Source organism: Stegodyphus dumicola, chromosome 6, assembly GCF_044657685.1.
Source record: "Stegodyphus dumicola isolate Sdum_Otavi_A_Nest chromosome 6, ASM4465768v1".
Lineage (NCBI taxonomy): Eukaryota > Metazoa > Arthropoda > Arachnida > Araneae > Eresidae > Stegodyphus > Stegodyphus dumicola.
Genome location: NC_140773.1, coordinates 56,958,972 through 56,971,813, shown reverse-complemented (window position 1 = coordinate 56,971,813; position 12,842 = coordinate 56,958,972).

The window sequence follows — 12,842 nt, the reverse complement described above, 5'->3', positions numbered from 1 at the left end:
ACTTTTTACAGGACAGTTTTCTCAGAATGGTTTACTTTGAATAAAATATTTTTACAAGTTTTCGTTAATTACATTAGGAAAAAAACTTAAGGTAATTCGATTTTATTCGGTTAAGGTACAAAAATTAAGATCAAAGTTTATTGTATTATTAATATTAAAATTATGCATTATTTCTTTTCTATTTATAGAGCTTCTTTTTAAAATACTTTCTTAAATATGACATGATTTTTTGGCTTCTGAGGCATCTTTTAAATCGAAAAATGTAAGTCAATTTATAATTAATGCTCCATTCGGTTCATTTTAAATTAGAGAATTATTAGGAATTAGCGAAATACTTTAAATAGTACTTGACTTTCTCTGAACATTTCTGAAAGGGAATAAAATAATTTTTTTTTAAGTATTATTTAAAACTTGTAACTGAGTTATTATAAAATGTAAGGGGAATAATTCTCTTATTTATACTTATCAGATTTTTTTTTTACCCTTCATTTCAACAATACATATTCCAAAACTCTTTATTACGTTCTTAAGTGCGCGTCTCATAGCATTTGCTTTACAATACCTTTTAACAGATTGCTTTCCAATACCAACAATTCTTGCTTAAATAGTTTTATAACGTATTTGTCAACAGGATTTCAATTCATGTTTACAACCTGCGTACGTTAAGAAGCCAGCATAAAACTCGAATTTCCAAGAAAAAAAGACTTGCGTGGTAAACATTTAACAATCTGGAATCAATAAGAGGACCATTCATGATCGGACCTCCTTTGGCAGGATATACAAATGTTTTCACCTCCGTCGATTACCCCATTTTCAAATTCTTAATAAGCTGTCTTGATGATGTAGCACGTTCACATGGTCACATCATCTTGACCGCACATGGTACTTCCGCCAAATTCGCAAATGTATCCCTCTTCTGTTCCACATATTTGTGTAAAACTGTACATAATTTTACACAAATGTGTGATTCCAAATCAAGGGAAAGCTAACTTGTTGGCATATATGTGTGTATATTTAATAATTTTGACGAGGTTTGCAGCATTTGATGGTAATTTTAATTTTAATTAACGCAAATAAGTAAAACGTGTAAGCCCAAAGTGATTATTTTTCAGATATATAAAATTAAAACGATGGGTTTAAAATGAGCAGCAGTAAAGCCTCTCCTCTAAAAAATTTTAAAAGGTACATGTTACAATAATATATGGATGTGAAAAAAATTTGTTTTATTTAAAACATTTTGGCGTTTGGAAAATAAAATAAAAGTAGCGAATACTCTATCAAGGGTATCGAAAGACGTATACAATTTTAAATGTTCCGTAAGGTAATTTTCATTCTTTAAGCATGACATTTTTCTTAAAACCTATATTTTTGTAGTGCAACAGCTTAGAATTTTATAAAACAAATTCATAATCAAAATCGCTGTTGTTAGTTATCGAAAAATAACCAAGATGTGATTTTTGCGTAAATGTCACTAAACTATACAAATTGCTATTATCCATCACACTATGAATGTTTCTTTCAGGCGAAAGTGTCCCTTTTTCGATTTCTATGGAACTGTCGTGTGTCGAAATACTATCAGAATCCTGTCAAGCGATCTTCTGAATGTAAACAAAGAACACCCAAGCTTCAAAGCAGTGCTTCACTTCTAGCGCCGTTTGGCCCCTCCTCCCTTTCCTACCTCCATGACTACTTCCTTGGGAGGGGGGCGTACGTCAAGACATTGGTGTACAAAATCCCCGAAGTGTTGAAGAACTTGTTGCACTCATCTTGGTAGCTGCTGATGCTCTGCATTTTCAGAACATCAGATCTTCCATGTGCCGGAGGTGACATCTGCATCAGGGTCCGCGTCGTAATTTCGAACACTCCTTTGATGACGATCGTTGCCTGTTTTTGTTCTTATTTCTTGATTTCTGCTGTGCCGAGAAGAGTAAACATGTTCACTTCCCTTCTTCATGTTCTTTCTTTCATGTGTTTTGTGTTGTCACTACCGCGCCAGGAGAGCCTTTTCGACTATGCTTTGCTATGTGATTTTCCAATCTTCTAGGTGTACTGTATCTCTCCTGAAAGATTGTAACCGGTTTGCTGAAACATCTAGATATTTGCTTGCACAGTTTTGATACTACTAACCTAACTGTTGATAATGCACAATTTTATTATGCTACTTTCAGTTTGTTTAAAATATTAATATGTTCAAACAAATTTAAAATTAATATTTTAAATAAATATTTAATTACTATTAATATTTTAAACGAAAAAACAATTCTTTTATAATTAATATTTTGGAAATGATATTAATAGAAATTTAATACTTTTAAAATCATAAGGATATAAATTAGCAGTTACGCAAAATTAATAAAAAAAGGTCATACCTTTAATTTGAATTACCATCATGAATAAGTAACATATTTTTCAGTGAACACTTTAAAGTAAAATTTAACTTTTCAAAGGAAAAATCTTTAATTGTCGTCTGAGGTAGCTTTATTTGATTCCCAATCTTAAGCAAAGCACTACGAATCGAATTCAGTTCTTGAAATGTTTTCTCGCTTGTATTGTTTCGCACACAAAAAATTTCTGAGGGTCTCAATGCAGTAGATACGATTTTGAAAACACATTCCCGCTACTTAAATGTTCATCTGGTAAAATGTTCTGAAAAAGTTCTTCAATTATACATAAGTCCGACGTCATTACACTGGCATCACAGTTTACGTCCCTCCATTTCTAATGTCTAATTCCAGTTGTTTCCAATCTTTTTCATCCAAAATAACAGCTTTATCATCATTTTCATCGTCAAAACTTTCACCTGGGTTCTAAAATCTCCCCATATGGTTTTAATTGAGTCAAGGCAAGTGAAAACATACTCATAGCATCAAGAAAATTATTTTTTCTTTTTATGTCCTATAGTATATTTTGAAGAGCTATTTGAATCTACATTTGCTTGTTATTTTCAAATTCTTAATGACATCCAGATCTGAAGGTACTACACTAGTGCGATTTGTAGGAAGAAAAGACTGGGATTAGGGGATCCATTCGCCAAATCCTGGTGATGAAGAATCATCATCCATCACTTTTTAGTTCGGGTGCCATTTTAGAGTCATTAGGGTTTTTTATGCTAGAGAAGTTAAAAAGAGGCAGTGATCTCGCCGTGACTCGAACATTGGACCTCTCGAATACACGCCGAATGTGCTACTGTTACAGCACTAAGGCATGCAGAGAGGAGGTAGAAAATACCTTATACTCTCCTCCTTTCAAAAGGCGTCTGGTGATTAGGGGACCCAATCGCCAAATCCTGGTGGTGAAGAATCATGATCCACCACCTGTTAGTTCGGTGCCAATGTAGAATGATTAGTATTTTTAAAGCAAGATTACGTGAAAAATATGAAGTGCCCTCACCGGAATTCGAGCCTGGTACTCTCGAATACCCCCGAGTGTGTTACTGTTACACCACGAAAAGAGATGCAGAAAAGAGGGAGAAACTGCCTCATATGTTCAAACCAGTATTCTCATCAAATTCTTTGAATTGAAGATTTGAAATTTATCTTTTGAAGAGGGTGCCTTTCGCTTTCTTGACATTTTATGTTAGTTGTTTCTGATCCACCTAAATTACTAAACACAGCTTCCTGTTCAGAAAACAAAAACCGTATCTATTTTTCCTTTCAAGTATTCCCTCGCCCCTCGCTTCATGAACTAGGTTTCAACTCCTGTACCAGAATGTGAAATCTCATGCCTTTGTTTCCTTTTTCTATCGTCATTTCTGAGAAAAATACTTGATAGGTGGGACTGCAGAATGTAAAACCAATGCAGTGAGTCAAACCAAAGAGACGTATAACCGAAGTTATGAGACACACAAAAGAAATATTTTAGTATTAAAATAAATCTGAATTGGTTCCAAGATGAAACGATGTATAAATGTAGAAGAAGTATAAACGGGCTCCACTGTATCTCATGAATTATTCATCTAAAATTACGGATTTAGTTTAGCTTGTATTTAGGATAATTTTTAGTATCGTCATTTCTGTTGTATGGAAATCTTTCAAAATGTAAAACATATAGAGCCTTTTAACAGTGTTGAATCTAGTTTTTATAAAATCATGTTAAATTTCATATGAACATTCTGAAAATGTTTTATCACTGGCAGTGTATATTAGGATTAACATTTAAGTAGAAAATTATTTAATCATCATATTTTTCGAACACGTTGTACATTATTTCTATAATAAAAATGCATCACAAAAATAAGTGTGAGTATGCAAGCTTTTTTTACTGTTTTGTAAATTTAAATTACCAAAGATGCGCAAAAGAGGCTTTAAGGTTTCAGCATATGAACCTTAATATTGCCAAAAAGAAGTTCAGTTGAGTTAGAACTTCAGACGGGAAAAAACGAAAATTCAATCTCCTTTTCTTTCATTCAAAAATGTAAAATATTTTGATCGGTCGTACTAAAGAAATATTTCATTTAAGTTTTGTAAATATATATATTTAATTATTTATAGTTAAATTTTAACGCTAAATTGGATTAGGACTGATACTAATCCAATTTTACTCATAATTTCGGCTGTATTTAGCTAAAAACTATGTATAAGGAAAATGAAAGTATAAAGAAAGGAGGAAGCAATATATGCAGATTAGAAAATATTCATTTTATGGTTGTGTGCGTGAAACTATTTGATGGAGAAAAGCAGAACCACCTTTACAGCCAGAGAACCATAATAAAAATCGCATAACAGTTTATTGAAGACACTGCATAGTGAGGATTATGTTCAAGAGCTGGCATGAATATTAAATTTATTTTATAAATAACTGTCTTCTAAGTATCCCGTGCAAATACGATTAAAAATTTACAAATTTAAAACCGCCTTAAAAGTGCAAAAATTGGAAATTACGTTTACATTTTATACAATGTGCTAATATAATTTTACTTATTAATTAAAATTAATTTACTTTGTTTAAAACGTAGAAAACTTTGTCAGAGAAACTGGATTCACGTTGCACAAGGGGAAAAATCATAAAAACGCCCACGCATCCATACATTTTGCCTTGACTCGAACCGAGCTCGAACTACGAATACTCAGCGAATTTACTCCTCCGCTGCTGGTGGGTTTCCTGTTTTGCGGGTGAATATCATTGCTTACTGTTTTCAAAATAAAAATTATCGTACAGTAGAACATTACATATTGGGAAAAAATGCAGTCACAGCTTTTCTGGATAAAATTCCGGATAAGTATATTACCTTTTTCTTCAACCAAAATATACAAGTATTTTTGGTTGAAATATATTGTATTTTTTGTTATTTAAACAAAAGTCATACAAAATTGTAATTATTCCAGAAAAACAAATAGCGAAGTATCTCTCTTTTTTGATATAAACTAAACAATGAAATTATTTTTATTTCCTTAAATGCACAAACCATTTCTAAATATTAAAAATTCAATAAAATTTAGTTATACTTTACATAGCATTATTAGAGATATTGATTATTTGTTAGTATTAAGTTGTAAGGATCTTAAGTTTTACTAACGTTTATTTTATTTTAAATCTTTACTATCACTTCTTATTTTCTACTTCCGGCCAGAATTAAAAGCGTGAACTTACTTATGCAAAATTTGTCTGGCGAACGCCAAGTACTTAAGTTGTGGTTTTTGCCAAGCGAGAATGAGGAAGGAGTTAGTCGAAGCAGGCCGCTTGCCTTAGAAGTTTTATTCAGTTGCTGTTTGCCTTCCAGGCCAGAGGTTTAATCCTCGTGATAATTTTTAAACGTATTGTAGTGTTAACAGTTCTCTATACTACATACGGCTTCCTGTTAATATAAGGCCAATCTTCCACGTTTATTATTCCAAATTCAAGTTAGAGTTTAGTTATATTTTTATATTCTTACGTTCAGACCACAAGTAGTTGGTCTCTGTATTCCGAAGTATGGAAATTATTGTAAAGAGTGAAAAATAAAGGGTTTCGTATACCCTTCCTGTGTATCTTGTCTACTTCCCACAGTTATTGAACATAGCTTTAGTAAGCTCCCTGTTCCGAGTCAGGTCTGTGCATGTTCCCAAAGAAAGTAAGGCGGAACATTGAACCTGATAAAGTAATAAAACTAAAAACATGCAACAAAATTAATGAGGCAATACTAATTTCAATATATTTAACTTATTTCAAAACCGATTGGTAGCTTACATGTTTCACTGTTGTATGTAATATATTCATTATCCTCAATATGAAGTAAGGTGTTTGGGAAGAGAATGCGTGATTGTCTAGATGACATTCCAGTCTATTTCCTTAAACTTTTGCCTAATTCTTCTGAAAAGAAACCATTTACTTTTTGACTTCCATTCTGATACATGAAAAATCCAATGAAATTCCAAAACATTTCAAGTTGGGTGGTCGAGATGAATATTTGTTGCGTTTTGCTGTTTGCTACAAAAACGATGTCGCGGTTTTTCAACAGCAGTGTTCTTTTCTGCATAGTCATTTGGACCTAAATCTGACCAAAAGATTTATACGGTTATCCTTTTACCTTTCTTAAGGTGCTTTTTTTATCTTATACTTCCTTTGTTCATATATTTTCTTTTTTCTTTCCAGATCAATTTAGAATATTACCGATAAAAACATTGGCACTCTCTGCTTCTCACCATCGCCTTCCCAATAAAAATCTGTGAAATGCCACCTTATGAGAAGCCACATCACATAAAGCATTTTGATTTAAATTCTTTTTTTGGCGAGTAAGGAGGAATATGCGAATTTTCACACTGCCTTGTACTTTTGAGATTTTTTGACTCCTCAAGTATAAAATTCATCATTTCTGCCTGCGCTTGTTGTCTGCCTATTTATCTAGTTGATTATGGCAAAGTATTCGGTTGATATTTGCTTAAAGGGATGAATACTTTCGTGAAGGAATTTCAGATTTCGCCGGTCACCACACATAGGGAAACATACCTGTGGGGTGAAGAATAGTCCCAACGCAATCCATGCGTATTGTAAGAGGTGAGTAAAATGGATACCCAGTATTCGCGAGTATAGTTGGGCACCTTGGCTTCATGGGGGTTTATAATTAAGGAGACCTGGCCCTCCAATTTGGACCTTGGGTGTAGGGTTAACACCCGCAACTTGTATAAAATCTTCTTGTTACGAAATCCAATGAAAAAAATCTAGGATAGCTTTACGGAAGCGATTTTGTAAACAAAATAAGGATATGAGAATTGGTATAAGGAGGCATTTACAGTTATTTTTTTCCACCCTTAGAAACATATAGAGGAAACAGGTTTATTGGAAGTAAAAAAATACGATATTAAGTTTTGAATTTCGAAGTAGTCTCCTCAAGACAGGGTAAAATTAAAATTCAGAGAAAGTTCTTTAAATTTATCGTTGTATGTGGTTACGACCCTATCAAAGATGGTGATGAGACTAATGAAGAACGCAATAATTTGGACAAAATATTCTACAGATCTGATGTAAAGGTCGTTATGGAGAATCTGAATGCTAAAGTGGGCAGAGAAAAGGAATTTAAATTTATAACAGGAGGATTTAGTCTACATGGTACGACCAATGTCAGTAGATTTTATTTAATAGATTTTGTTACTTTACATAGTATAATTATAGGAAGCACGTCTTCCCCACATGAAAATATTTATAAGGCGACTTGGCATGCCCCATGTGGCACTTAAGCTAATTAAATTTATCATTTTTAATTGATGCAAGGCATTATTCAGACTTAGTACGTATGACAGCTTATCATGGGATTAATGTGGAGTCCGATCATTTCTTGATAATAGTAATTTCTTGATGAGTCTGATCATTTCTTGATAAAGTCAGATTAAGAATATCTAATGCAAAGAAGTTTAGAGGAGTGACCTGCAGAGAGTTTGACAGTGATAAGTTTAAAAATGATAAGATTAGACTTGAATATATAAACAAACTAGAAAAACAGCTGAATCTGATGAGTTATGACTGGCACTGTGGAAAATAAATGTAAACTTGTTAAGGATAGTGTCTGTACTGCTGCCAGTACTGTGATCTGTAAGTTGATGTAGAGAGAAACATGTTAAAGACTGGTTTGATAATGATTGAGCCATACACTCAGATTAAAGGAAACGAAACTATCTAGAAGGAAGGAAAGATTTTTTGAAGAGGATTTATTTAGGGATGCAGAGCATCTGAAACCCACTAATGGTTTCACATCAGTTTATCGTAAAATAGATCGGAGTCAAATAGATTTTAAACAGCATCTGTAAAAACAAATTTGGTGAAATTCTTGATCATAAGCAGGATATTTTTAAAACCATGGCATGAACATTTTAATCAACTTCTTGACAATTATGAAGACGATGTGACAACAACATGACAATTATGAAGATGATGCTCCTGTTGCTTTTGAACATAGCAATAATGTAGACTTCCGGGCGTTAACTATGGAAGAAATTAAGGATTTAAAATTTTAGGAAGCTCCTGGACATGAACTTATTTCAGCGACACTATTGAAGGATTGTGGATATATCTTGTTGAAGAACATATTTGAATAAATTACTGATTTTTGGATCTTCAAGATTGTACAAACTGATTGGAATATTGGTATTTTGTGTCCAATACACAAGACGGAAGATCCAAAGATTTGCATTAATTATCGTGTTATCATTATTTTGTTCTATATCACTTATAAAATTTTATCCAGAATTTTGTTCTTAAAACTACTGCCGTATGTTGATTCACTGATTGGAGATTATCAGTGAGGATTTCGTCCTGAAAGGCCAACTAAGGACCAAAATGTTGTCTGCTCCAGATTATTGAAAAAGCAATAGAATTTAATATTGAGCCTCCTAATCACTTTATTGATTTTAAGGCTGCTTTTGATAATATCAATAAAAATGTTGAGTCTATGAATGACTTTTTTATTCCTTCTAAACATGTTAAATTTACCAGACTTATGCTGAAAAGTACTAAGAACAAGATAAAACTTTTGGGCTCTCTGTCAGAAAAGTCTTGACACATTTAAAAAGAAGAGACAAAGAGATTCTCTGTCTTGTCCACATTTTAATATAGCGCTTGAGAGAGTTATTTGTGATTCAGATATCAATAGGTCTGGACATATTTTTTCTAGATCGGTACTAGCAATATGTGGGCATTCCTCTTTCTGCCTCATGGCACTAAGAGTCCCCTCACCCCGCAGAACCAGGCACAGGGGTTCAACTCCTGCCATCGCACTTTGGAGAGAGGGACGCATCGCTTATGCGACACTGATCGTTGTCCATAATTTGCTACCTGTCAGTCGTTCAGGCTGCCCGTTGCAGACGGACATTACCCAGAAATGCTGGAGCGCTACCCCCGGGCTACTAGAGCCATCTGCTCTAGGACGTGCCAGACTAGCACCCCCTGGATGAGTTATATCTAGGTGGTGTTGGCCAGACTCACGGGACGGCCAATAAGTGACCTTTTCGGGGCCTCCAGAACCACTAGGTTCGTAATTTGTATACCTCCATGGCAAAGACTGCCTCGGTACTGCTCCTAGCCAGTAGCTTCGTAGAATTCTGTACGTCGACCCCCTGGGAGGTCTAGATCAGTACAATTACTTGCATATGCTGATGATTCTAATGTGATTGCCTGACTCTTTCGCTTTGAGAGAGACTTTACTTGTCTTGAAGTTGGCAGCAAGTGGAATGGGCTTAGACATAAATGAGGACAATTTGAGGAGTCTTTTTCAAAAAATAGAGTCTCAGCTCCCTATCTTAAAACAAACTGCTGTAAATTTGAATCTGTAATGTTTTTTGTCTATTTGGGATCTATTATTTATACTGATAACATATTATCTCCTAAAATCCAGAATCAGCTATATCTGCCATAAGACTTTCAGTGTGTTAAAGAGATTTTTCGGATCTAAATTTCTTTTAAGAATTTTGATTTACAAAATGTTTGTCAGACCTAGTTTGACATATGCTTCTGAGACTTTGGTTGTGACAAACCTAGAAAAGAATCGTATAGCAACTTTTAAAAGCAAAACTCTGTGGAGTATTTTTAGTAGTATAAATGAAAGTAATATTCGGAGGAGGCAATACAGTTTTGAGCTTTAGGAGATATTTAGACAAACTTTCCACTGTTGAGAAATAGGGTAGTTAATCAATTATTCAATTGAAAATTTTTGCGAAAAGGTTTTCCTTAAAAAAAATTCAACAGAATTTTGGAGCTTTTCCAACTACCGTTTATCAGTGTGTTTTGGCATTATCTAATGTTTTCAAAATTGCATTGCATTTTTTCTCCGTATTATAGGAATTGCCACGCGTAAAACAACAGATTTCTTGGATAATTTTTGCTTTGTTCGACAATTTTTATCTTTACCATTTCCGGATTTCCTTTAGAATGTTCTCAACAAAGACCTTTTTATGAATGGATAAGACGACCGAGTTTAACTCTGCCTTCAGAAGAGCCCTGAAATATAACGAAATAATATGTTGAGTTTTACTAAGTACAAAAAATATTCAGGAGTCAAATTGCTTTATGTATAAAGAAAACTGCAATTAATTTTTAATAAATGAAACACGTGATAATTTTTATTAACTTACGTATTTCCCTATAGAGTTTGGTAAAACATATCACAGGCTTTCTATTAATTGTTACAGTTTATGAGTTAGCTTATAAGGTAATCAGTGTCTTCGAATTTAATTTAATAATGCATTTAAATAATATATTGCTTCATTTATCTTTTTATGTAATTTAAACCAACAAAGGAATTAAAAGCATAAATTAATTATATGATTAATTTTATTTGCGTTACGAAAAACAACTATTCTGGATAAACAGAGTCCAGATAACTGGAGTCGCGTATAACCCGAATCCGAATAATTGCAGCTTTCGAAAATAATTCGAAATTAAAACATTTAGTTGGAAACGGAGTAAAAAGAAACAAATAATAAATGTAACAAAAGAGCAAACAAAAGAAACATTTAAGAACGCAATAAATTGAATATGCAGGAACATAACATAATTTATCCTAAGCTTGTTTATTATTTATTACTCTTACTGGGTGAAGAAGACACGTAAATGCTTCAGGGCTGAGAATAAAATGCATTACATATATATTCAAAACATAGCATTAACAAAATATACATTTAAAATATCTTTCTCATACTAAACGCATAAAGGGTCAATGACTGTGAGATACATTTCTTAATTATTCGAGGAAAATGGAATAAAAGTTTTATACCGAGAGCAATTTATTATGGAAAAACACTTTGAATTCAAAATAAATTAGCACGCATATCGCATAATTTTTTTAGTCGCCCAAGGACCGTTTCTAGAGAAAGAAAATGAAAAAGTATTTCTTTCGTTAACAAAATGAGTTTTATAATTAAGTTCCAGTTCTGGAGTTCCAAATCAGCATAATCTTCTTTTCCCCCATTTCGAGTTTTTCTTTTTAAATTCAAGACGAATCTCTCCGTCCCCTTCTCATATTATTCCTGCTTTTGAAGGAATAGACACTTCCTAGATACTCTATTCAATATCGAATTTTAAGAAGGAATTCTTTTCTTGCGAATGAATGAATAGTAAAGCGGCTATTTTATCTAGTACTTCGGGTTTAAACTCTTTTTTTAATGTATTAAAATTGCCCTAGAGTGTTTTGTAAGTTATCTGCTGCAATATACTTGAATTGGAGCTATTCTCAGAAGCAATATGATTGTTGGAGTTATGAAATCGGTCGTTTCCTTATTTCTAAGGAAAGATTCTGTAACGGAGATAAAAAAATTATGATAACTGTTTAATTTGAGTTCTCATTTATGTCGTTTTAATATTCTTTTCTTTGTTTCCATATTTATTTATTTCGAAATATTTAAAAAGTTTCCATAAAATGTCATGGGTCTTTTTAATACATTGGTAATATAATTAATTCACGTCTTTTTAGGCTTTTAAATTTCCCTGTAACTGATTGTTTTTTTTTTTTTTTTTTTTTTTTTTTTTTTACAAATTTATTCCTATGAAGAATTTTGAAATATTTTGTTTCGGGCTCTTCAAATGTCGCGTTATATATTATGTGTGTTTAATTTAATTATGGCAATGCACACTAATAGTGCTATCTGCCTAAGGGGAGGGATGCCTTCGTTGAGAACTTTCTAAAGGAAACTAGCTCGTATAGACGTTACACATGGAGAAAACCACGAAAACACCCATGCAGCCACCCCGTTCGCAGGATTCGAACCTCGGACCGAACTACCAGTGTTCAGCGACTTTACCGCCTGGCTGCTGGTGGGCCCGCGTTATATATTGAAACTGGAAAAGGGGTGAGAAAGGAATTACGAGCATTTGAAAACTATCGCGCAGTTTATAATATTTTCAGTTAACATATTTATTAGATTATCACTAAATAATTACTATACTGATTTCTCACATCCAAACTACAAAGTCGTTCAGAGTCGAAAATATACCTGAATAAAACTTCTACAGATTCATAAATGCTAGAACAGGTATTGTACAGCAGATATTTTACACTTGGGTTAAAGATTGCTTAATTAGTAGCAAATTATAAATATGCTATTTCCAATTAAAAACTGAAAAACAGGTGCATTTAAATAAATTTTAAAAGGAAACAAGCCATCGAGTGAGATCACATTGCGACTACTATCTATTTACATTCAGAATATTCATCATGAAGGCAGCCTGTTCTCTGTAATAGGCCAACCAATGGCAGAGCGGTAAAGTCGCTGAAGATTGATATTTAGACCTGAGTTCGATTCCAGGTGAACGGGATGTTTGCATGGACGTTTTCGTGGTTTTCCGTGGATACATGCTAGTTTTCCGTAGAAAATCCTTCCCGAAAGCATCTTTCCGCTTAGGCAGATAGCTCCAATATACTTTGCCAAAATCAAATAAAG